Raw genomic sequence first — 27,333 nt, 5'->3', positions numbered from 1 at the left:
GTGGGCACAAAAGGAGATGAGGAGGGGACAACCAGCGGTGATCTTTGCTAACCCTGGTCAAGTTTTGCATATATGGTAACAAATACAATCAAATCGTAGGGGCATGATTACAGATATAGTAAGACTATAACACAAGAATATATAACAGAGCCACAAACATCGGAGGGCTGACAGGCCTCCTGATGTCCTCCCCAGTGGGGTCTAGCAATGATGCTATGAGCATTACATAAAAAGTTATGTTAGTAGAGGGGAAGATGCAATGGACCAAAACTATTGCTTTCCAAGAGGAAAATAATATTTCACTTTTTCCCTCCTTTCTAACTGTTGGAAACTGTGGAGGTACAAGTGGGAGATTTTGAAATAAGATCATGTACCAAATACCCAGTGGAGGACAAGCCATTAAAAAAAAATGTTCCCCTGGGCTCCTGGGTGGCTCAGTCGTTAAGCATCTGCCTTCGGCTCAGGTCATGATCCCAGGGTCCTGGGATCGAGCCCCACATCGGGCTCCCTACTCGGCGGGAAGCCTGCTTCTCCCTCTCCCACTCCCCCTGCTTGTGTTCCCTCTCTCACTGTCTCTCTCTCTGTCAAACAAATAAACAAAATCTTTAAAAAAATGTTCCCATGGGTCTTAGTTGGACTAGAGTTGATTGGCCAATTTAGATCCTCAGGAAGATGCCCCAAGAAGGTATTTGGATTCTTCTGCTTTGTGCATGAGGTAGAGGATAGACCCAGACTCGTTACGTGGGGAATTTGGGGTTCCTTGTGAAAATACTGGCTCAGTTTTGTAATTGTTAGTTCTAATTTTTTAAATACTTATTTCCCCCAAACTCTGTAATCTTGTCTGTAGATATTTTAGCTAATTCCTAGGGGTGGTATAGAAGAGCTAGTGGTGAGAATTGACATATTCCACAAGACCAATTGTCTAGAGAATACAGGTATACTGAAATTAACATGGTTCCTCACAAACTGTAGCAGATCCATAGGATGTTTTGTTGATTACACAGAGCTGGGCTTAGAACTACCACGGTGAGCATGGCTAAGAGAAGAAAGTACAGTCATAGCCTAACCCCTCTGTGCTTCAGGTTCCCGTTTACAAAATAAATGCCTATGTCTACAGGTGTCTGATGTTGCTTGGAAGAAGGAAAATACTGTAAAAAGAGGCTTCCCTAAGGCAGCATAGAAAAAGACTTTATAAATTTTATTTTTAAAGATTTATTTGAGAGAGAGAAAGGGAGAGAGCGAGCACCAGCACATGAGCCAGGGGAGGGGCAGAGGGAGAAAGAATCTCAAGCAGACTCTGCTCAGTGTTGAGCCCGACTTGGGGCTCTATCTCCCAACCCTGAGATCGTGACCTGAGCTGAAATCAAGAGTCAGATGCTTAACTGACTGAGCCACCCAGGTACCCAAAGACTTTATAAATTTTAAATGCTAATTTAAAAAATTTGGTTTTGGACACTTCTTTGGGGGTGATTATTTCTTTTTGAATGTCTTATCTTAATGCTCTAGATGTGTCTTCTTACTTAGGCCCTCCTTTTCGGCCTTATGTAAGGATACCAATAATTGCCCTCCTCCACATCTTTCTTTCCTCACCTCAAGAAACCATACAAGCTTTGTCATACAAAGTTGTGGTTAGTAATTCCCCAGTGAGCTAGGCAGGTTCCTATTCCTTATTATTACCAAGAGTGTTTCTTAGAGAGATTGTCTACATTGTCATATATTGCTTCTTGTTTGGATTTGTGGGCATAGACGTACACATTACACCAGCCCTCCCTTCTACTCATCATTTTCCTTTTGGGGGAGTTAGAGGAATAATGCACATTGCAAAAAGAGAACTTCCGTGTTGCAGTCTCCTGCTCACAGCATGAAATCTGCCAGAATAGGAAATGGAGCAGCCCGGCTGATGTGGTCCAAGGTATGGGAGGAGGCTCACCACAGCTATCCAGCTTGGTCCTGAGACCCTGATACGCAGAGCTCTCCAGCTAAGAGACTGGGCATTTTCATTACATTAGCCCTTAGGTTTATGCAGATATGTTCTTAATCTCATTTTGACTAATAATAATTTTTAAAATGTTAGATTTACAAAAAATGTAAAAATGTTTTTCCTTATTTTATTGGATCCTCTCAATGACTCTAGGACATATTTATCACCATTTTATGGGGCTGGAGGCAGGGAGGAATAGTGTTTCAAAGAAACTAATCCAAAAACCATATAAGCCGTGAATGAGGAAACCAGGACTATAATTCAGGTTTTCTGATTCCAAATTCTGCCACCTTTTTATGAAAGCCACCTCCTCCCTTACCATGATGATTTTAAGTAAACTGAAATGTTAGGTCATGTTCAATTTCTAAGAATGGATAATGGATACTTTTTTTTTTTTTGATTAAGTAGGCTCAACATGGGGCTTGAACTCAAGAACCTGAGATCAAGACCTGAGCAGAGATCAAGAGTTGGAAACATAACTGACTGAGCCACCCAGGCACCCTGATAATGGATACTTTTTGAGCACATACTATGTTCCAGGTGTTATGCTCAATTATTTCACTGAGTCCCCACACAAACCCTGTGAGCCATGCACCATCATCATCCCCATTTTTCAGATGAAGAGGTAAATAACCTAACCAAAGTTACATGGCTTGTAAATGGCAGAGCTGGGATTTAGACCCCAGTCTTGGACTCTGAAGCTCAAGCTCTTAATTACCGCATTATGTTGCCTCCCTAAGATCTGGCTTAATCTTGATGACATTGAGAGTCACCTTTGTAGCCGTAAGTGAGAAATTGGAGAGTGGAGTCCCCTAGGTGCCTGGAAAACACAGTAATGGATCCTTGAAGAAGTGGAGAGCTGGCAAGGCTCTCTCATGCACATGTAATCTGATCTGCTGATACAGGAAAGTATGTGATGTACTGTCCTGGGGCAAAGCCCGGGAGCGTGCAAAGACTTCTAGCTTTTACCGTTGGTTCTTTTAAAGGCAATTAGAAGACAGAAAGGCTGCTTAGGAAACTATAAACTCATGAGCTGATTTTAAAATGACGAAGGACAAGTTGCCATGTCTGAAAGTAGATAGAAAGTAGTTCAACACCTCTTATTAGATACTTCTTTGTATCTTTGTAGTGCTAGAGAAGATGACATTTAGTTTTTTGTTTTTTTTTTTTTGAGGATTTAAAAATTTAAAGTATTGTCTTGGATTGTATTTTGTATCTGGGTGATTTTTTTAAAAAAAGTGAAGTTGCTTCTTTTCTCCCAGTATAGACTCATTATTATAGCAACAAAGAGCTTCAGCAGGAAGATATTTTCTTGCTGTCTCTTAGCAATGATGCTTGCTGTGGGAAAATTTCTAGGGAGCCTCAATTACAGTGAACCTGGCAAAAACATATGATTTACAATTTTTTTTTTTTTACCAACTTGGAAATGTTGAGAAAGTGCAAATCCTACACATATTGGTTCAGTCTGGCCTCTGCTCTGAACTCTGCCTTGGGTTCCTGACATTAGCATGTCGTGATGCACCTGTTTGATCAAAATTGGTGTTGTAGTTATGTCTTGGAGTGTCAAAGAAGGTAGGGGAAGCATTTTGCTTTAGGAAATTATGAAATACAAATTTTCATTGTAGGTTGACTGTGTGATTTATTGTGCAAGCCAGGATGCTTTTGCGAGAGAGAGGGCACTATGCTTAGTTCCACCAGGACAACAGCCTAGATCACGACTGTCCCAGAGAAATGGGGCATATGGTCACCCAGCTTTCCTGAGTCATGCTTTGTAAGAAGGAGGTTCTTTAAGCCAAATACCATTTGTTGTCATGGATTACCTGCCCCGCCTGCCCCGTGGTTTTTGCTTTTTCAGAGGAGCCACACAGTTATCTAGGGATCATTTGGATACAGACAGAACCCTCACTGTTCTGCCACCCTGACATCCTTGCCAGGCCATCCCGGCTGCGCAGTCTGCTTCTTTGACACACACCGCGGAGGAGTAGCCGTCACCCCGAGTGTGCTGCCTGAAGAGCCAGAGCCGGGGGCGCAGCACGCTGCACCAGCTCAGGGAAGTCAGAAGTCACAGCCTCAACCCATGGTGCTGTTCCTTTAGAGATGTGCAGATGTAAAGACATTATTTTCCTTCTGTGAACCTCAGTTTTCCATTCTGTGGAATGGGAATAATGATAACACTTAAGCTGTCTTTGGGGTTTGTTGTGAAGACCAATAAGTAGAAGTGCATGGTAAGCAATAGTACTATACGAATGTTGGTTATTAATTTAGTGTTGCTTTTGCTATCAACTAGCTGAGGAACATAGGGCAAGCTATTTCACCTCTCCATACCTCCTTTTCCTTTATCTGTGGAGAGAGGAGAATTATATCTATTTCTGCAAAGGATTGATTAAATATAGAGAGTACTTCAAATAAACATGAATTAGCTTCTCTTTAAACTGCACTGTTTCTGGAACTTTGTACCTGAGTGGTGAGTGAACTCTTCTTCTCAGTCTAGTTGTCAAGGAGATGAGCTCTGACTGTCTTAAATGTCTCGCTTCAGGCCAAGGAACTCCAGTAAACTGTGTGGACCACTCTGGAGGCTCCAAGGCAGGAGCATGGATGCTGTCTGGTGCGGGAGGATTCAGGGGACGGGCTCAGGAGTGGCAGACTGTGAGCCTGCCAAGAAACAGCACAGGGAGCGCCTTCCCTCACACTGCTAAAAATACTGCCGGGAAAGTAATTTCTCTGGTCCTATTTTAGAAATCAGAGACAGATCCGCCATATTCATATTTGGATCCTGGTCAGCCTTCTGGTTTGAGTTTTAAATTTCAAGAGAGAAGGAGAGTTAAAAACAATCTGTGTAGTTTCAGAGTCAAAATTTGAAAATACTGTTAAAGAAGATATGTGTTGGACATTATTTACATAATTACTAGCAATTTTTAAAAAAAGATTTTATCTATCTATTTGAGAGAGTACAAGCTAGGGGCGGGGGGAGGGACAGAGGGAGAAGCAGACTCCCCACTGAGCAGGGAGCCCGATGCGGGGCTTGATCCCAGGACCCTGAGATCATCACCTGAGCAAAAGGCAGACACTTAACCAACTGAGCCACCCAGGCACCCCTTTATTAGCAGTTTTTTTAAAGGTTTTATTAGAGATAGTCAAGATGCATTAGTGACAAAATCCTTTTAGTTATGTACTTGTTTATGTAAGTCATTGATTATATAGACATCTAAATTTATTTTTTACTTTAGATTTATAGGGGTGCCTGGCTGGCTCAGTCAGTGAAGCATGTGACTCTTGGTCTTAGGCTTGTGAGTTTGAGCCCCATGTTGGGTGTAGAGATTACTTAAAAAAAAATCTTTAAAAGATATGTTTATAAAAGGACATTTTCCTCTTTGTCTTCCTTTTCTTCTTAATTATCCCTTCCCTTCTTCTTTTCTACCTTTCCCCTTTGAAACCTTCCTTCCATCCCTTTCTTCTCCCACCTTCTTCCTTTCTCTCAGTGACCATTTGACACTGAGATAGAAACCCTCTCTGTCCATGTATGGCAGTTTGTGTATCTCTGATGAATTTGGTCTGTTTTTGCTTCAGTCTTTCACCATGCCTCTCTCCACTCACTCTCTTTCACAAACATTTACTGCCTAGCTACTTGTGTATAACACCATATCAGGCCCTATGAGAGGGCTGGAGAAAACACAAAGATGAATAGCACATGATTCTCCCTCTCAAAGGATCCTACAGTGTAGTGGGAAAGACATTAAGTTTGAAACCCAAACAGCAAGGAAATGCACGGGCAGAATGGGGGGAACATCAAGTGTGGAAGCGGGTCAGTTTACCAAAAATCAAGTTGCCAAAATCATTTTACCAAACAACCAATGTGCTGAAAGGCCAATTCACTGAAAATCCATTTGTCATTGGCCCAGAGCTGCTGAGTATTTCTCAGCAGAAATAATTCACCGTAAGGTTCCACAAGAACAACCTTGGTATTAGGAGAGGGGCCACTTTTAAGTTGTGGACTAGGGACATAGCTATGGTTGAAAGTCCTCTTGAATCTGGCCAAGGGAGAGCATTTTGTATACAAAGTTGCAATAATCAGAAGCATGGTTCGCTTCAGTAACAAGGATTACTTGTCATCTTACTCTTGACATATCAGTCATGATTTGAGCAGGAAACAGATGACACCCACAAACTTGGGAATCTGAAGATAGTCTAGTAAAGAGACATTTTTTAAGGCATGGACAGGATTAGAGAAACCAACAAGGAATAGTGCAGTGCCCTGGGGGTGGCCGTTAGCAAGGGGACAGAGTCATGGTCACTGGAAGCTAGGAAGGGTAGCTCTGTGGATGGGGACCCCCAACTGGAGAAGGGGTCTGTTGTGGTCATGGCTCACTTCTCATCTCTTACAGATGCCTCTCAGGGGCCAGACCCAACTGTAAAGCGAGGAAAAGAATTCCTAGAGATAAAGGTGGAGGCAGCAGGGGTCGTCGGTGGGGGGCGGGTGGGGGAGTGGATTGAGGGGGCATATCCACTTACAAATCAATAATCTGGCACCAAATTACTATTTTGTTAAGCCAAGGAAGAATATGTTTGTCATTTCAGAATTAAACCTCAATGTCAACTACCAAAGTTCCTCAGTAGTACCACATTTATTGATTAAGCGTTGAAATGCATAATAGGGTGCTGGTACAATTGTTCTTAGCAAGAGAAATTGCAGTAATTCACTGTGTAGGTGGATATGGCAAACAGTTTTTGAGTAGATCTCCGTTCAGAAAAAAGTCATTTGAGTGAAAATCTCTAGTATGCTTAATGCAAGGCCTTTTTGAAGGGTGTAACAGAATCTTTCGTTTGGCTTAACAAGGCGGCTTTGTAGAGCTCTCGGAGTTTGGTGGACCAGTTTGCATTAGGTGCCCTAGACTCAGCACAAGGCCCAAGGGGTTTGGGAGAAGGCTGGGGCACACTGTGGCTGAGGCTGGAGGCCTACTGGCTTGATTCTGCTTTGGAGAACGGTGCTTTAGCATGTGAGTCTGAAGTAAGAGAGCTGGTTGTAAAGCAAAGTTTGAGCTAACTCAGAACATCACTTCAGCAGTAAACCATGTGGGCACCGGACTGTGCAGGACTAGTGTTCAGCAGTGACATCATGTGGCAGGGAGAAGCATGGTACAAGTGGGAACTACCACTTTCTATTTAACTCACTTCCTGTATATTAAATAAATCCCTGGAATTCTTAGGAATCTCAGAGACGAGGGAGATTTTAGAGTTACTGGAAAAAAAAAAAAAGCTAGATGGGGCTTTGAGAGGTTAATTAGAATAATAAAGGACATGATTTGATTTGTATCTCAAGTTGGTCAAGTAGATCATGCTTACTATAAGAAACTATCCAACGAACAAAGGTCTGTTCACTCCTGACTCGATGTTCCAAGTGTCTTTTTTAGGCAGAGGCAGGAGCAGTGGTTAAAGTGGGAGGAAGAAGAATAAGATTAATTTGTACTACCTGTATTTTCTCTGTATACATGGCCTTCATCCCAACACTGCCACAGCTTTGATTTAGAAGGTACAGGGATGAGGGCCAAGGCAAATATCATCCTGGGGTAATTTGTGGATATAAAAGGTGCCCAAATGATTTTGGGACTTTTGAGGAAATTCCTTGAAATTCTATTGTATTTCCTTTTAATCTCTCTCATACAACTTTGAGCCTGGAAAGGAGATTTGGAGAAAGGTGCTAGATTTTCTGTGTGTTTAAGAGAGAATATTGCAAGTGTAACTAGTTTATTGATCAGTATGAATTCGGTAGGGTATGTTTTTTATCCCCCCAGTAACTGCCCCCAGCTGTTCAATGTTGGATCTCTGCTTCTCCCTAGTACCCAGCCCATAAAGATATCTTAAGTGGATTCAATAACTTACCCATCATTTTCAGTCATTTAAACTCAGGACAGCCTAATCTAATCTAAAGATGAATCTTCTAGGGCGCCTGGGTGGCTCAGTCGATTAAGTGTCTGCCTTCAGCTCAGGTCATGATCCCAGGGTCCTGGAATGGAGCCCCGAATAGGGCTCCCTGTTCAGTGGGGAGTCTGCTTCTCCCTCTCCCTCTCCCTCTGCTGCTCCCCCTCGCTAGTGCTCTCTCTGTCTCTCTCTCAAATAAATAAAATCTTAAAAAAAAAAAAAGATGAATTTCTAGTCAGTATGAATCCCTGCCCACCCAGCCAGGCTTTGGATCAGGGGACTTGGAGAAGGGCGAGGGCTGGGTCCACGTTCTCATTTCTCCTCTGAATCGCATGTTGGAGGTGTGTGCACGCGTGTGTGCGTGCACATGCATTCACATGAGCCACTGGTCTGGTGCCAGGACTTCTGCTCCCTCTACTCTTTTCTAGGCTTTAGCTTCCCCCCTATATTGGGGAAGAGAAACCGAGTGATGGCTGGGTTTGCCTTCCACAGCAAGAGCCTGTCTGAGGAGGGAGGCTGCCCTGGTTTTATTCTGGCTAAGTTGGCTTTCTTTGCTGCTGGTGTCTTCAGTCACTAGGGTGGTCTCTGCACAGTTATGTCACATTCCATCCCCATCCAGTGCTGAGAGGCCAGCTGTGTCTCTCTTTGGTCCATGACAGCGGTCCACACCCTTAAGCATCTTTCCTGGTGGGAAATTCCTACATCTAGGGCCTTCAGGGCACACCTGTGGCTTGCGGTGCCTCAGTGTCCTTTGCACTCCTTCCTGTGGGGTCCCAGGAGCTGCTGAGGTTCTTTTCCTCACCCTTCGAAGGCTACAGGGATCTGGACTAGGGTGCAGGGCTGCCCCCATCTTCTTTCCAGGCTCATTACTGTCACCAGGATTCCATCTCATCATGTTGTTGCAGGTACACCCAAACCATTCAGCTTTAGAAAGCTCTGAAAGAAAAGCAGGCTTTCCTTCCTAAGTTTAGGTGTGTTTCCAAATGCTCAGGGACTCATGTGAAGCTTTCTCAAATTTATCATGGTCTCCTTTGTTCTGATGGAAACATTAGGTCATCCTGCTGATTTTTCAGCTCAGCTAATGCCCACCCACTTCCCCTTCTTACAGGCACCCACAACTTTATAGATAATTTCACTGAATCCCCTTCTCTTGCCTTGGGGATGGAGGGGCTCAGGAGGCAGGGGAACAGTTTGAGATGAAGGGGATCTTTCCTCAGCATTCAGAAATGTCAGGGCAAATTGGAAGGAACTGAACCTCACAGAGAATAAATTATTTAAGGGAGGAGAGATTCAGGCAGGTGCTGGGCTGGTCATGTAGCGATGCCTCAGGCACTGAAGAAAAGGGACTATTTCAAGTATAGCCGGTTTCTGTCTTGCAGTCCCCTCACCCAGCCCCCAAAGGACTTGTGTCTGTATCCCTGGGTGGGGGTGGGGAGAGCTTTCCGAATAACAAAGAAAGGAGGAGCTGTTTCTACACAAACTCTCTTTGAAACATTGAGAGTACAAAGTTGCGTTGTTTTGAGAGCCAGTCACAGAATGACAAAGGGGCCGAGCGGCATCTGCATCTGGGCCCTGGGTGTGGAGTGACTTGAATATTGGGAGCTTTGGCACTTCGGCAGCTCCTGCATTATCAGTGGTGCCTCGGGTTCTGGCAGTGGCCCCAGTGCAACTGATTTCTTGAATCGCAGCAGGAGGAGAAGGCCTCTCTAGTGACCAGGAGGGGCATCCAAAGCTTTGGAAGCCATGGGAAATGGTGCCCTGGCCCTCAGGTGGGGGCAGAAGTAGCATCTAGTGTGAGCTATATTGGTTGATACAACGCAACGGCTTTGCTATGTAGGTGAGGAAAGTTAATTTTCCCTTTACCCTTCTGAGTTCTTAGCTGAGACCCCTGTAATAAAAGAGAGATTAACACGAGAAAAGCAAACTGAAGTTTACTAACATGTAATTCCTCATGTATACATGGGAGAAAAGCAGGGACAAACGAGTAACTTGTGAGGTGACTTGAATCCAGGATTAAAAACCATCTATTTTTAAAATTCATTTTTGCTATTTTTATTTTTTTCTTCCAGTTTTATTGAGGTATAATTGACATAAGCTGTATAAATTTAAGGTGTATGACATAATGACTTGACATATATACATTTCAAAATGATTACCACAATATAAATACCATCTTAATAGGGAAAGCGGACGGGGGATGTAGGCCTCTTAGAGGAGAGTAAATGATTTTTAGGAAAGATGAGTGGGCCCTTAGAAGAATAGATGGGAGGTATGATAGTTTGTGACAAAGTTTATGAGTGGTATCCACATTTAGTATCCTCTCTTGTGATAGGGGTCAATCTTTCCTAGTTGGTAAAACTCTGGGGGAGGGCATTCATGACAATTTAGTTCCTTTGGGGGGATCAGTCTTTACGGCAAAGAAGGGGGAGTTCAGAGAAAGCCCCTTCTTGCATTTGCTGGTTTTCAAATGCCTGTAGCTCAAAATAATCACTTTACCAAAGCCACATATTTTGGGGTGACATGTCTTGAACTTCTGTCATACTTTAGGGGGGCATATTCTTTATTCCTTCAGGTACATCACACCAGCGTTGATGCCAGGCCATCAGGCACCCACAGAAGGGCCACCTCATGTCTGAGTGGGACACTCACATCACAAAAGCAGAGGACACCAATGCTGCCTGAGCAGGGGAAGGGGGAAATGTTTGTGATGAGTTGTTCCCGATAACTCCAAGATCCAGAAACAACTGGGGGGCAGAGGAAATTTTCAGGGAACTGGAGTTTCCAAAGTGTAGTGTGCTGTTAAGTGGGTCACACGTGTAGGAAAAGGTGGTTGACAGCAGAGTTAGCACCACACATGAGAATAGGTATTTACGTGTGTGTGTGTGTGTGTGTAACATACACACACACACACACACACGGCTCTGCTTATAATTTATCAAGGGAAGAGGAGACAGGATGGGGTAGAAAAAAAGAGTTTCTGAAAGCAGAAGCTCTAGAGATTTATCATAGATAAATAACCCAACGGACAATGGTGTAATGGGTGACAGCTATTGGTAGAAATTCAAACATCTAAAATGTTTTCTGAGGTTATATATAGCATTGCTCTTATTGGCGACTTTTCAGTGAGGCATACTTTCTTAAGGCAGGGAATCAACACTCTCTTTTTTACCTGGCTTTGTGCATTTGGCTCGGTAAACTTGAACAACCGAAATGAAGTGACAAATCCAGAATTCATAGCTTTGGAATGATGTCCTCTTCAACTCTATAGAGGTACCTGCTGCCGAAGTCATAGCCTGGAGTTTATGCTGGCTCACAGTGATCCAATGCAACTGAAAAACCAGGACTGGTTTGCATGGGGGGAAAAGTATTGAAGAGTCTTGTAAATACTGTCACATAGTATCTGAGGAATTTGGGAGCAATTATATGATGCCAGGAAGAGGGGCTAAACATGCAAATTGAAAATAGCTTGGAAACCTAGGAGGAAGAATGGTGACACTTAGAGACAGATGTGATAAAACTTCTTCCATAATTACATTTTCTTAGAACTACTGGGAAAAAATTGTAGATATTTTTAAAATAAAATTTAAACAGGAATAAATGAAATAAGAAAATACTAGTTTTGAGCAGTCTTGAAAAAAACTTGTCCATGGGTATGGGCTAACAGGATGGTAGAAAAAAAGCAGATGTGAAGATAAATTTCAAATTTGAAGTTCCTTTAATTTGACAATAATATCAAAAAGCCATGGTAAAAAAGCAAATCAGTTGCTGACTTGGGAGATGAGATTTGGATTAAGAAAAAGTTTTTTCTTAAAAAAAAAAAAATGTTTTCTATATCCTTCCGTGGTAATGAAGGTCTTAGAAACACTTTAGAAAAAGCCCACATGGGTACTATTCACTACGTTGAAGTAATTTTTCTGCTTGTCTCAACAGAGAATCTGCTTGTCTCTCCCCTGTTTTGTTTTCCCAGTTGTGTTCACTCATGAAGTCAAAAACACTTCCTCATAGCATCTCAGGTCATCTGGTTCCTCTTCCCCAGATTCTACCACAGCCAGATGTGGGGCTCCAGTCCTCAGTCTCTCCTCTTCCCACCACCAGGAGCATCTTAGTTTTTGTTCTGTCTCTACTCCATGTTTTCCTCACCCTGGTCCTTTCTGTTCCTTGCTGCTAGGTTTATCTCTGCCTGGGAACCATTCATGGCACTCCTCTGCTCATAAACCTAGAGTGGCCCCTTCTATCCATGGAAAGAAACCCAAACTCTTTGATCAAGAATGTAAGGTTCTGGGGCGCCTGGGTGGCTCAGTCGGTTAAACATCTGCCTTTGGATCGGGTCATGATCCCAATGTCCTGGGATCGAGCCCCACATCAGGCTCCCTGCTCAGTTGGGAGTCTGCTTCTCCCTCTCCCTCTCCTGCTCCCCCTGCTTGTGCTTGTGCATGTGCACTCTCTCTCTCTGTCAAATAAATAAATAAAATCTTTGTATTTTATTTTATTTTATTTTAAAGATTTTATTTATTTGAGAGAGAGAATGAGAGAGAGAGCATGAGAGGGGGGAGGGTCAGAGGGAGAAGCAGACTCACCGCCGAGCAGGGAGCCCAAAGCAGGACTCGATTCCGGGACTCCAGGATCACGACCCGAGCCGAAGGCAGTCGCTCAACCAACTAAGCTACCCAGGCACCCAAATAAATAAAATCTTAAAAAAAAAAAAAAAGAATGTAAGGTTCCCCCTTTCCGAACTACACAGGGAGGGTTCCATGTGGTGGTGGTCTGTATTCCTGTCATAACTTAAAGGAAAACTTTCATAATGTCAAGAGCCCATGATGTCCTGCAAATGAAGGAGGAGGATGTCCTCAAATTCCTTGCAGCAGGATCTCATGTAGGTGGCACCAACCTTGACTTCCAAACAGAACAGTGCATCTACAAAAGGAAATGTGATGGCATCTATATCATAAATCTGAAAAGAACCTGGGAGAAGCTTCTGCTGGCAGCTTGTACCATTGTTGCCATTGAAAACCTGGCTCCTGTCAATGTCATATCATCCAGGGATACTGGAGCCACTTCTCTTGCTGGCTGCTTCGTTCCTATAGACTTCACTAACCAGATCCAGGCAGCCTCTGAGAGCTGAGACTTCTGGTGGTTTCTGATCCCAGGGCTGCCCACCAGCCTGTCACAGAGGCATTGTATGTTAACCTGCCTACCATTGCTCCGTGTAACACAGACTCTCCTCTGTGCTATTTGGACATTGCCATCCCTTGCAACAACAAGGGAGTTCATTCAGTGGTCTGATGTGGTGGATGCTAGCTGGGGAAGTTTTGTGCATGCGTGGCACCATTTCCCATGAACACCCATGGGAGGTCATGCCTGATCTCTACTTCTACAGAGATCCTGAAGAGATTGAAAAAGAAGGGCAGGCTGCTGCTGGAAAGGCTGTGACCCAGGAAGGATTTCAGGGTGAATGGACTGCTCCAGCTCCTGAGTTCACTGCTACTCAGTCTGAAGCCACAGAATGGTGTGAAGGCGTGCAGGTGCCCTCTGTGCCCATTCAGCAGTTCCCTGCTGAAGACTGGAGCGCGCAGCCGGCCACTGAAGACTGCTCTGCAGCTCTCACTGCTCAGGCCACTGAAGGGGTAGGAACAACCACTGAGTGGTCTTAAGCTGCTCTTCCACAAAGGCAAGCAAAATGGAAATAAGGCTGATGGAAAATAAACAGTTTCTAAAAGTTAAAAAAAAAAAAAAAGAATGTAAGGTCCCCTATAGTTCCTTTAAGAACTTAAAGACCCATAAGATTCCTTTTCAGCCTCTTATTCCACTGTCTTCCTTCACTCAGGTTTAGCTCTGGCCCGAACCCACCCATTTCTATGATATGCTGGCTTGAAACTTTTCCTGATTGTCACCAGATAGAAGAAAACTCTACTTCTGAATTCTCACAGAACTTTCCTCATGTCTCTCTTCTATTATGGCCTTAGCCACATTTTATGTTGTTTTATAATTTTTAAGGAATGTGTTTGATCTCCACTGGATAGCATCTGAGTGTGTCTGTCCTCTTTGTATCCAGTTCATTCATGCTTTAGACAGAGAGGTTCTTGAATAAATGATTTACACCAATTAATTCTGCTGGGTGCAGCTGGGAATATTAGACCAAAACTAGGTTCACTGCTCTAACTCTGTGATAGAATTAAATCTTGGGTTAGTTTTGAACCGAATTTCTTATTCAAATCTTTTATAAATCAGGCTGAATATGAGATAGGCCTTTAGCTCTTAGGGCATCCTTGAAAGGACTGGGCTCCCTCAGGTTTTTCTTGTCTAAGCTCCAATTCAGAAAAGAGCATCAATGTCTTGACTATCTTGGGGATCAGTATGGGCTCTGGTGTGGGTGCCCCTTTGGATTCCACATGCCCTTTCTGAAAGTAATGTCTATTGCATATGTGTTAACAATGTTTGTATACTTCCTTTTAGTTACTTTGCAACTCTGTTAGCCCAGGAATGGAAGTGAAGAGGCAGGAGGAGGGGGTGAGGAGGACAATAGTACAATACCCAACCAGGTCTCTCGAATGAAATTAGAAGGGATGGGAGATAAGCTCCAAATGGCCAGGACCAAGTCATTTTCTTCAAGTGGGGAACTAGGGTCACCCTCTCTTTGGTGTGACTGATGATTTATAGCCAATGTGCTGGCAGCTTCTGCGTGCGGGGCTCGTGGTTCTGTTCATCTCTCCCATTACTTGGTCAGCTCCACATTTCCATTTTCTGCTGGTTAGTCATTGATCATATATATCTTTCTAGCACCTAGTTGATGCAAGGTACTAGAGCAGATATTGTAGGGGAATAAAGAGAAGTTTGTTATAGTCTCTGCCATTTAGAAGTTTGCAATGTAACTGGGAAAGGAGGCAAGTGTCAGGTTGAAATAGGCAAGGGAAAAGTCAATAATATAAAATGACATTGAGCACATGACATAATCATAAGGGGAATCCAACAACAAAATATTGGTGGTTCTGAGGATTAAATTCATACACACAAAGAAACACTATAAACATTGATTTAAGCCACTCTTCTTTAAGACATGACCCAATTCCCAGAAGTTTTTAAGCCTCTGAAGAACTCAATAAATTACAAATCTTTGATTCTAATTCATACTCTGGTATCTCTAGCCATCCAGCTTTAGGGCCTCATTTCTAGGACTCAGTAAAATTGTTTATAAGGCATCCTGAAGGATAAGAAATAGTAGGTCACTGAAGATATTAAAAATTGTCTTTTTGGGTAAAAGTCTCAAAGTTTCAAAATACTAAAAATATTTTAGTGTCCAAATGAACAGGTATCCATTCTTGCATATTGCAAACTAAATTAAACCTGGAACATTTACTTGTTTCTGGCCAGAAAAAGATATGCATGACTATTAATAGATGTAACAGTCTGGTGTGAAGGCCATCCACCAAGAGGTACTAATTCTCCGGCAAGAATGTCCAAGGCATTCAGTTGACTACCGAAATTAGAAAGGATTTTTTGAATTTAAAATGACTGGTACTTATGAAGGAGTCATAAAATCTATAAAAAGCTATCATTCATGCATCTTAATCAACAAACCAGGAAGCAGCAGCCGCAGCCTGAGTTCTAAACTTGGAAGCCCTAAGGGTTTGTGGTATGACTCTGGCTAGGACGGCTTCTCAGGATCCCAAATCCCTCTCTCTGAAATAACGATACTAATATTACCTACCTCAGGAACACGGAGAACTGAGAAGAGTTGAGACAAAGGGAGTGTTGTAATTGTTAGTGAGCCTAATTCTGACATATTAAAAGGAATCACAGATGTTTAACTATTTGAAGGGAATTTGCAGACATCTGTCCTTTAGGAGTTACACATCTCAGTTTTAGATTGCTTAGCCCTACAATTTCACTATGCTGAACATTTTTTTATCTGTTTCCCTTAGTGCAATTTAGAACATGGCCTTCAGCTGAGTACACACTTCTTTTTCCTGGAGATGGCTGTCCTGACATCTGTCCCTCCAGTTTGTCTCCAACTACTACTCTCTCCACCTGCTACTGATTTTACTTTTTTTGCTTCCCTCCCTGGCCCTTCTTCCTCCTCCCACCCCTAGGTGCATGATCCCAAGTTAAAAAGAATCCTCTAGTTTCTTGTTGTGGGCTTCTCCATCAAGCCTCATTGACCTCTTGGTCATCTTAGCTCTGCTGGGTCTCCATGGGACAACTCAGCTTTGCCTTTTCTCTCCTGGTAGTTATACTAGCTGAGATCTTTTCTCTGTGTTTGAGAAAATTCAATAATTCAGAGGGAACTTTTTTTTTTTTTAAGATTTTATTTATTTGACAGAAAGAGAGAAAGCGAGAACAAGGAGGGGGAGCAGAAGAGGGAGAAGCAGGCTCCCTGTTGAGCAGTGAGCCTGATGTGGGACTCGATCCCAGGACCCTGGGATCATGACCTGAGTCAAAGGCAGTCGCTTAACCAACTGAGCCACCCAGGTGCCCCACAGAAGGAACTTTTATTTAAAAAATAAAAGGAGGATAAGATTAAAACAAATAATAATTTATAGATTCTAAAGATTTTATTTATTTGAGAGAGAGGAAGAGCAAGAGAGAGTATGTGTGAGTAGGGGAAGGGGTAGAGGGAGAGGGACAGAATCTCCAGTAGATTCCACGCAGAGTATGGAGACTGACATGGGGCTCAATCTCACAACCCTGAGATCATGACCTGAGCCCAAATCAAGAGTCAGATGCTTAACCGACTGAGCCATCCAGGCGCCCCTAAATTTATAGATTCTAGGATTCAATCCTGACTTAACCAGAGATTTGCTTAGTTGGCACAATTTCTGGATTTTTCTTCCTGGATCCTTTTCCTTTGTATAGGCCAGCCTGGGGTGGATGCTAGTCTTATCTGCCTGGCTTTTTGTCTCTTATGGATTCTGGGTGACCCTGCTGCTGAGTCCAGGAAGATTGAACTATTCTTGATCTTTTCTTTATAAAGTCCCTCAGCTTAATTCTCTGATTTGTGGTTCTCAAGAGCTCAAGAAGTTCTCTTATCTAAACAAAATAAACAAAACAGCAATAACAACCCAACACTTTTCTTGATTACTTACTTTAATCCAAGGCTGTGGTACTTGGTTTGAGGCATGCAAAGAAAAGCAAAATAATTGCTGAAGTAGCTCACAGTTTAGTGAGAAAGAGGGACAGTACTCATAGAGTTTCAGTAGAATGGGACAAAAACTTTCGGCAGACATTTGACTATTTTTTGATTACCCAACATCCAGACCTCTTTCTGTTCTTGAGGATCTGCAATAGATTGCATCTTCATGCCAGGCAAGGCCTTCCTTCCCCTCATATAAACTATAGAAATTCTCTCATGTCCCCAGCAGGAAAGATGCAGGCATGTGGCCATGCTCAGGCAATCTAATGCTCCTGCCTAGGATTTTGAATAGTAGTGGAAAGAGTTAAAGATACAGGAACTACTGATAAATGTTTTTAAGGTGGTGGCCTCAGCACGGAGTGCAGAATGTGCATTTGGTTCTAGCCTATCTACTAGGGTTCTCTAGACCTCCAGGTGTTCACACAAAATAAAAAAACCTTTTAGAATCTCTAAAAGTAAGAGAGTTTTATTTGAGCCTACGTTGGGACAGTTGCCAGGAAAGACATTCTTCATAGGGAAGAAAGTGCTCTTTTAAAGGGTTATATACTTTTTTACATCTTGTAAAAGCTCAAAAGATTATAAATTAGCATATAGGCAGGAATCACAAGTTTTAATGTCAAAGAATGCAGGAAGTAGGAGCATTGATGTTATCTTAAGGACAAGATGGTTTTCCTTTAGGCTACTCATTTACAAAGCAGGTGCATAATGTATGCTTGGTGGGCCTTAAATCAGGCTTTTTGTTTAAACAAAGTTTATGTGCAGTCATGCTGACTTAGAAAGGAATCTAAATTGCTTCTCTTGTATCTCAGGCCTTTAAAGACTTTTTGTCTCATCATAGTTACTCAATATCTTCCAATATATATTTATTTTCTCCTTAAGTTATTCAGTCTTTTTTTTAATGCTTAGAATAACTTTGATACAGACATTAATAATGAGGAGTGTGATGCAGACAACAGATCCTCAGAAAGAGAGAGAAAGAGAAGAAAAATTAAAATTGGGAGGAGGACAGTAAAAATTCCATTAGTATTAGTTAATCATGGGATTCTGGCAACTCTTTTTTTTTTTTTTTTTTTTTTTTTTTTTTTAAAGATTTTATTTATTTATTTGACAGAGAGAGACAACACAAGCAGGGGGAGTCAGAGAGGGAGAAGCAGGCTTCCCGCGGAGCAGGGAGCCCGATGCGGGGCTCGATCCCAGGACCCTGGGATCATGACCTGAGCCGAAGGCAGACGCTTAACGACTGAGCCACCCAGGCGCCCCTCTGGCAACTCTTAATATTATAGGAGTCTGAGGGCAGATGGCCCCAAGATGGGCCACTTTGGCATGTGGGGCTGAAAACAATCAGAGCCCAAAAGAATCAGGAAGGAACTTTGACCTTTCTCCCCACCCCCAACTACATGAAAGAATTTAGAAGAGGATCTGCTCTAGGAAGAGAGCTATTGCCACAGATAACTACATTATGATATGAACTAGGTAGGTATGGTAGACAGGGAGGAATCATGTAAGGCCTGTTTGATCAAAGTCCTCTTTATATCCCATTGTTTCTGAATGGTCCAGCAAACATTTGTTTACCAAAATTGCATTCCTTCCGTTTGAAGTCCCAGGCCCCTACCCCTTTGTACTTAGTTCAGGATGACATATACCTCATTTTGTCTGCCTTTGGAATTTTATGTCTGTGTGGATTCCTTATACGTTCGAAGTTAAATTTTTCTCCTGTTAACCTGTCTCATGTCAATTTAATTCTTAGTCTAGCTAGAAGAATCTTGAAAGAGGAAATTTTTTTTTTCCTCCCCAACAATATGAAGTGGCAAATACTAATTAAATTATTGTTCATTGTTACCTATAACGAAGCACTCACTGAAGGCAAGATTTGGGAGACCACATAACTGTGGACACAGAATATGAAGGTATGAGGACTCAAGTGTAGTGGGTGGAATGGATTCTTCTAGAAAACCCAAATACATAAATACATAAATCTATGTATCTTCTAGATAAGCCCAAATACATAAATCCTCAGGTGAAGGTAGAGATTGCACTCCTTGACTTTCTATGACCCTACTAAAAAAAAAAAAATCTTCTTACCACCTGAAGCTGCATGGTTGACGTAGCCCAAAACCAAACTCAAAGTTTATGTAAGTTGCTGAATTACATTAGTCAGAGCTACAGCTTTGTCAAGCCTCTTACATAAGTAGCTTTAAATGTTTTTGACCACAGCCATTACAAGACACTTATCTTACATCATGATCCAGCATGCATGCACACACACACAGCTTGATACAACTGAAGCAAAGGTGTCATGAAATAATGTTTACCTTTATTATAAGCGAAGTGCTCTGCTATTTTTATTCTATCTTAAAAATCTGCTTACAACCAACCAAATTGAAAACACTGTTTTAGGAAGAATTAGAATGAGGAAGTGTGGGTGAATGTGAAGGACTCAGAGAGGTGGCTGGACCCCCGGACTCCAGTGAGCCTTGTCAGTCAAAGCAGCCCAGTTTCCCATGTCGTGTGGGCAGGAGACATAACCTCACCTGAAGACTTGGCAACTCCCTCCCAGTATGAAACCAGTTCTTCTCAGACCTTACCCACTCACCACCATCTACCCCCTCAACCCCACCTGTCCATATTTCTAAACCTGTAACCAGTGTTGGACCTCAGCATGTCCCAGGAGCCTGATAAAACAGTTAAGTTGGGAAGAGGAGGCCTCCATAACAAAGAATTATAGGACTATTAATTTCTGTCACCAGAATACTGGAGAATGTATATGGAAATAAATTCTGATGGGATGCTTCCCAACCAAGGAGGAAGAAATCTAATTTTAAATCAGACTGAGTTTATTGATAAGGCTGGGCTTACCAGAGATTCTGGGATCGGTGTAGTAGGTTTAGCATCTGAAAATCATTCCAATTTTTAGCTTGATTAGTTGACAGAAAAGAAAAAAAAAAGTGGCTTCAGTTAGCAGCTCCCATCAAGTGAAACTGATGTGTGTAAGCAGGTAGAGGAAGGAAGTCAAAGAGCTAGGAATCCTGGAGTGACTTTATCATGTGCAATCTTCCAACCACCAGCTAATTATACCCCCTCAGGAAGACACAGAGGACCCTCCCTTTGCAGTTCTTTGAGAAATACATCAATGAGGGGAGTCCTGGATCTTTGAAAAGTTCATTAGTGACTGTTACCTGAAGGCCAAAATTGCTTGAAGAGTTGTTGATTGAAATGGGACCTTTGATTTCATTGGCAAGATGAGGAACTTGGAGAGGCCCTATCCAAGAGCAAACAGCAGAGCTTACCACAGTAAACAGCAGATGGGGCATGGCAGGATATTCCATTTAAAATTAAAAGACAAATTGCTGCCCCTTGCATCCCTACTATTAAGAAAAAGAGACAACTGATATTTATTGAATATTTACACAACGTGCCAATCACTGAACCCTCATAACACTATGAGGTAGGTCCTCCTGTGATCTCCATTTTACAGGTGAGCAAAGCAAACCACAGAGGTTAAGAACCTTGCCCAACATCTTGTGGCTACTAAACTGTGGAGCTAGGATTCTATTTGTGGGCCGCTTACCTCCAGAGTCCATATTGTAAACTATCCAATGTTTGATTTTAAAGGCAACCTATGCCCAAAGGTGGATTTGCCATGAATCTATTCAAGCTTAAATCTCTGGGATGCTCTTCTGCGTAGGCTTCTTCTGAGGCTCTGGGAAGGCCCTAGGAGTGTACTTATGTGTTTTTTGTAAAATTTGCGAAAGTGAAATATTTTAACTGTAATTCATTATGACTGCTGTCTTTTTCACTGACACCTTGATCTCACTTTCCCTTATGTCAGATGGCTTTGGAGGGGCTGTGAGCATTTTTAGAACCTGCCTAAGGGGAAGTTGGGGACTCATTTTGTTTAGTGGGTTGTATTTCTGTGGATCCACTCTGCTGGATCCCATCTAGGGTACCACAGTACATTTAGTTGTCATGTCTCTTTAGGCTTCTTTTGGCTGTAACAATTTCTCAGACTTTTCTTGTTTTTGATGAACTGATAGTTTTGAGAAGTATTAGTCAGGTATTTTGTAGAATGCCCCTCTGTTGGAATTTTTCCTATGGTTAGACTGGGTTTATGTATTTTGGGAAGAAAGACCACAGAGGTAAGATGCCATTGTCATTATATCGTATCGACATACTATCAACATGACTTATCACTGTTGATGTTGACCTTGATCACTTAGCTGAGGTAGTGTATGCCATGTGTCTCCACTGTAAAATTAGTCCTTTTCCCCTTCTTCAATATTACAGTCTTTGGAAAAAAGTCACTCTGCATAGCCTACACCTAAGGAGTGGAGAGTTATGTTCCTCCTCCTTGAGGGCAGACTATCTATATAAATTATTTTGAATTCTTCTGCACAGGGGGCTTGTCTCTTCTCTTCCATTTATTCAATTATTTATTTGAGTTTAAACTCTTGTATATTTATTTTATACTTGGGATTATAATCCAAAACTTTCTAATTTATTTTGCGACTCAAATTGTTCCAGCCTTGGCCACTGGGACTGTTTCAATTGGTTCCTAGGTCCCTCTGGCTTAAGTAAGCACTTCCTTACTTTTTGGCAGAACAAGATCCTCCAACCTTATATTTTCGGCCCCAGTCCTAGAATCAGCCATTTTGCCTAGGAGTCGTGGTTCCTTTTACAGGAGAAACCACGATTAGGAGGTTAGGTGCTCCTTGCTGCTGGGTGTTATTGCTTCTATGTGGCATATTTTTTAAGGGCTAGGTGTGGAAGTAGCTTCAAAGTGTGGTCCACAGACTAGAAGCATCATTTTCACTTGAGGGCTTATTAGAAATACATAGTCATAGGCCCCAGGCCCCCTGAATTAATATCTACAGGTTTATAAGATTGCAATCTTGTATAAACATTCAAGTTTGAGAAGCACTGGCCACAGCTGGCCCCGTCCCACGACCCCAACTGCAAGGGAAGCTGGAATCGTGTGCCCAGAAGTGGAAAAAAAAAAAGTAGCAAATATATTGTGCTATCTCTACAGTAATGTACTTAAGTATTTGCTCAGTATTGGTGTTCTGTTTGGATAATTTATGCTTAAAACACCTATTTTATTTTTGTTCTTGCTCTTCCATTATATTAGTTCATTTAACATAAAGCATTCATTCGTTTATTCAAATACTTATTCATCAAGTACCTGCTATATTTCTGGCACTGTTCTGAGTACTGGGGTTGCACAGTGAACAAAAAGATAAACATTCCTGCCTTAAAACAGCTTGCAATTCATGTGGTGGAGGGTACAGAAAAAAAAGTTAGATGTGATAACTGTTAATAAAGAAAAATAAGGCAAGTCAAGGGGTAGGGAGTAATGGAGAGAATGGGGGAAGATCGCTGATTAAATAGGATGACTAGGTCATCTGCGTAGAGATCTGAACGAAGTGAACAAGTGGGGCCTCTGGCTATTTGGGGACATTCCAGGCAAAAAGAACACTAGGCGGGGTCTTTTTTTCTTCTTTTTATTTTATTTTATTATGTTAATTACCATACATTACATCATTAGTTTTTGATGTAGTGTTCCATGATTCATTGTTTGCGTGTAACACCCAGTGCTCCATGCAGAACGTGCCCTCCTCAATACCCATCACCAGGCTAACCCATCCCCCCACCCCCCTCCCCTCTAGAACCCTCAGTTTGTTTCTCAGAGTCCATAGTCTCTCATGGTTCATCTCCCCCTCCGATTTCCCCCCCTTCATTTTTCCCTTCCTTCTCCTAATGTCCTCCATGCTATTCCTTATATTCCACAAATAAGTGAAACCATATGATAATTGACTTTCTCTGCTTGACTTAATTTCACTAGGCGGGGTCTTCTTAAAAGCCAAAACACCATTTAGATTAAAAATTTCCATCTCAGTTCTTAACGTCAGGTGTCAAATATTCAGGGGTTGAAAATTTTTGGATCTTGGACTGATTTTTGTTTGTTTGTTTGTTTCCATCAAGATTTTTGACAGCATATAGATCCTGCTACGTTATCATGGTCTCTTTTGTCATCAATGCATGTGATATGTTAATGTTCCTTTTACAGGCCATGAAAGACCATGCTATGGTCATTCTCAAGCTTTTTCATCTTAGAACCATTTTATACTCTTAAAATATTAGTGAGGATTCCAAAGAGTTTTTTTTTTTTTTAAGATTTTATTTATTTATCTGAGAGAGAGCGAGCGAGCGCAGGAGTGGGGAGGAGGGGCAGAGGGAGAGGGATAAGCAGGTTCCCCATGGGGCAGGGAGCCTGACATGACACGGGGCTCTATCCCAGGACCCTGAGATCGTGACCTGAGCCAAAGGCAGATGCTTAACCGAATAGCCACCCAAGCGCCCTGAGCATCCTAAAGAGTTTTTGCTTATATGGGTTACATGTGTAGATATTTGTTACGTTAAGAATTAAATCTAAGAAATATTTATTAAATCATTTAAAAATAAGAACCCATTATATAGTAATATAAACATACTGTTTATGGAAATGTTTTTCAAAACAAAAACAAAATTGAGTGCCTTTTTGCAAAATTTGTTGCACTTTTGGCTTATCTCGGATGCCTGGCATGATAGAAACCAGCTGAATTCTTCTGTCTGCTTCTGCATTCAAAGTGTTCTGGTGTCATAGATCATGTAACATCTGGAAAACTTCATTTTATATCTGTGATAGAGTATGCGTAAAAAGAGCAAAAACAGGTTAGCATTATTACGAAACAGTTTTGATCTCAAGGACCCCCTCAAGGACTCTCGCAAAAGTCTTAGGTCCCCAAGGGTTCCCAAAAGTGAGTTTGACAACATTTTCCTTAACATATTCCAGCTTCACTACTCCATGTTTGGTGAGTCATTGAACTTTTCTGTGCCTGAATTCCCTCATTTTTAAAATGCTTACCTTGAGGAGTTGATGTGACTACACTTAAAGCCGTGCCTGGTACAGATAACACTCAAAAGTCCTCAGCATTATTTTTAAATACAGAAGTTGATTATGACTATTTTTGATCTGTGATGTTACTCACATACAGGATTTAATTTTGTGCCACTTCCTTGGTCAGAAATTCACCCCCTACTTAAAATCTTGTTATGGAAAAATTAAGCCTGGGGCAAAAAGTATTAAAAACTCACACACTGCTGTTTTCCTTTTTTTGAACATTTTTTTTCCCTCTCACTATACTTAAAGCTCCATTGAAATTTTTTTTGATGTTGATAATCTCCTTGTGATCGGGGCTGGGGAAAAACATGTCCTCTCTCTCCCCAAGAGAAACATGCCTATACATGACAATTCTCCAAACATAGATCTCGTTTGCCTTTTTTTCTGACCAGTGATCTGAATCCCTGAGAAGTCCAATAACAAAACTGCCTTCAACCACTGTAATAATTCCTTAGGGTTCATGGACTTTCGGTGCTTCTTTCACTTATAACCATTTTGCATATTTGATATAATTGTCGTCAAAGTAGTGTGAATTAAAAGTGCCAATCAAGAACACTAAATAGAATGTTGACTTTCCCCCCTCCCCCATGTTCAGATTGCAATGATTTCTCTCTTAACTCAGGCTCTTTGGCATTTGCATTCCGTTGTTCGATTTCACCATGTGAGTTAAAATGAAAACGCTTCACGTCACTTAAGCAACAGATGTACTACCCATGCAGAGTTTTGCAGTCTTGTAATAACCATCTTAAATGTAAAAGAACTTCAAATGATAATAATACGAGGTTAATCCAAGAAGCATTAGCAGTCTCCTCTTCACCCACCCTGAAAAGGGAAGCATTTATGTAACTAATTAGTTTACCATAGTAAATAATCCACTGACATTTATAAGAAGCATTCCTATTGGAGCCTGGAGTAAATATTATGTTACATGTTAAACTATAAATAGGATGAATTGTGGTGCCAGGTCCAGTTTTAAAATGCTACGGAAAATAAGTGAGCTCCATCTGGGGAAAATGGGTGTTACACGTCCTCTATACCCAAGTGTCCGATTGCCCAGCTCAGGTTCCCTATAGCTGCTGTGGAAACTTGCCGATTCATCTCACTTTCCAGCGCAAGTCTACAAGGTAGCTAGAAAAGTGAGTGAGTGTTTCTCTTGGAAAAAAAATGTGGAAGATGAAAGAAAACAAAATTTGTAACCAATTTAAAGGAGATTCTGTCTAGTTTAAGTGAATGGAGAAAACAGCATTTCCTACATAAGGGAATTTTGAGTTTCTACTTGCAGCTTAGATGATTTGAAATGTTTATACAAGGAAATCATATGATGCTCCAGATCATTTTATTGCAGTTTATCGTAGCCTCAGAGATCAGTGCATTTAGTGATTTTCATCCAAACTGCACATCAGGTGTAGCAGGAATAAAGCCCAGAGTAGAAAAGTGAATGATGGAACAGAATCTCTATGTAGAGAAAGCTTCTCAAGCCCAGGGATTTGTGGGAAGCATAAATCAGGTGCTCAATTTAAGACCTAATTAAAAGGGAGTGAGGAGAGGAATAGAAAGGAGAACCAGTATTTTTAGGGCTCACCCAGGGATAGCCAAAGAAGCAGCTGCCTTTCCAGGATATAAGAAGGGACCAGAGATTCTCACTTGCCCCATGCCTGAAATTCCTACCAGGAGAGCCACGCATTCAAATTAAATCTTTCTCTGTTGAACGATCCCATTCCTGTGTGTGACAACATATCGATTCATTCAACTCATTGATTCAACATTTCCTATGACTCATGAATTATTCTGGAAATGTAAAGATGTCAGAAAAAGAAAAAAGTTGTTTCCTATCTTTGGAAGTTCATAGTCTAGTGAAGTAGAGAAGGAGATAAGAAAACAAATGATGTCTGAGTTAGTTTGGGGTGCCATATCAAAATACCACAGACTGGGTGGCTTAAACAACAGACATTTATTTCTCACAGTTCTGGAGCCAGATCAAGGTGCTGGCAGATTCTGTTCCTGGTGAGGCCTCTCTTCCTGGCTGTGACTTCGTGTGGCAGAGAAAGAGAGGGAGGGAGAGGGAGCGAGTGATCTCTAGTGTCTCTTCCTCTTCTATAAGGACGCTAATCCCATCATGAGGGGCTCATCCTCATAACCTCATCTGGACCTAATCATTTCCCAAAGGCCCCACCTCCAAATATCATCACACTGGGAGTTAGGGCTTCAGTATATGAATTTTGGGGGACACAAACATTCAGTTCATAACAGTGACATTTTAGTGTGACAAGGGCTTTGCTGGAGAAAAGTACAAATAAGTACAAGGAATGGGAACCTAAACCAGGTGGCAGTGTGGTTGGAGTAGATCTGGGTAATCTTCCTTGGGGGTTGGGGGTGGGGAAGGGAGGGGCAGGCAGAGGTGGGAAGAGAAGAATAAGGTCCAGGGTGTGGGTCTCTGGGTTTCTCACAAACAGGGTTAGATGGGGTAATCATGCCAATCCTCTAAGTCCATGAAAGCCAGACTTCACCCAACATTTCCACTGCTGAATCTACCCAGGACAGAGTGTGGCATATCGTTGGTGTTCATTGTGGGTGTTACATAACAATTATTCACAGAGCACCTGCTATGTACCAGGTGCTTCTCTTGGAGCTAGGGATACTGCAGTGAACAAGACATATAAAGATCCTGCCCTCGTGGAGCTGGCACTCTTGTTTAATGAATGGAAATGGACATATAAGAATGAGTTTCTTTTTTTTTTTTTTAAAGTTCCTTTACTAAAGCCTCATATCAGATATAAATGGACATAACTAAAAAGAAAACCATGATTACCTTTGGAAACCTGGAGGCTTTTGTATTTTGTTTGTATATTTTAATTCTGCACACACTGTGTTACCTTTGTAGTTAGACAAAGATACACAAAAAAGTGAGCATGTGTGTGTTTGTATGGTAAATGACTCTACAGTGATTTTTACAAAGATATGATAATGAATACTGTTTATATCCCCTGTGAAAGTATTTATCTGCTCCCTGACTTTTCTGATGTTTGGGTCAGACTCCATTCCCTCATGTTTTAAGGCCAAGAGTGTTTCAGGATATTTTTGTTCCTGGAATGATTGGCAGACACGATTTTTGAAATAACTGCACTGTCTTTTAAAATTTCCCCTACCAAACACCAAACATTTCTAGGTCATAAGAGGTTGAAGAAAACCACACCTGCTAATATTTTGATGTTTTCAATGTAAAGTGTCCATCTCTCTATTCATCCATACATTCATCATCCACAATGTGGTCCTGTGCTTTGGGGACATTCTATAGAATTGCACACTAGATAAGGTGAAAGTGTACCCAAGGTGGCAGAAAACTGAGTAGAGAAACAATGTCTCTATAATAGT

At 41.7% G+C, this 27,333-nt stretch overlaps 1 pseudogene; it reads left to right on the top strand.

Annotated features, from left to right (window-relative positions):
- Window positions 1-12,698: 12,698 nt before the first annotated feature.
- Window positions 12,699-13,548, top strand: LOC123860534 (small ribosomal subunit protein uS2-like; annotated as a pseudogene).
- Window positions 13,549-27,333: the final 13,785 nt, after the last annotated feature.

Source organism: Mirounga angustirostris, unplaced genomic scaffold (assembly GCF_029215605.1).
Source record: "Mirounga angustirostris isolate CCGP_5_RB_7025 unplaced genomic scaffold, mMirAng1.0.hap1 SCAF_4, whole genome shotgun sequence".
NCBI lineage: Eukaryota > Metazoa > Chordata > Mammalia > Carnivora > Phocidae > Mirounga > Mirounga angustirostris.
This window is presented reverse-complemented; position numbering and strand designations above follow the sequence as displayed.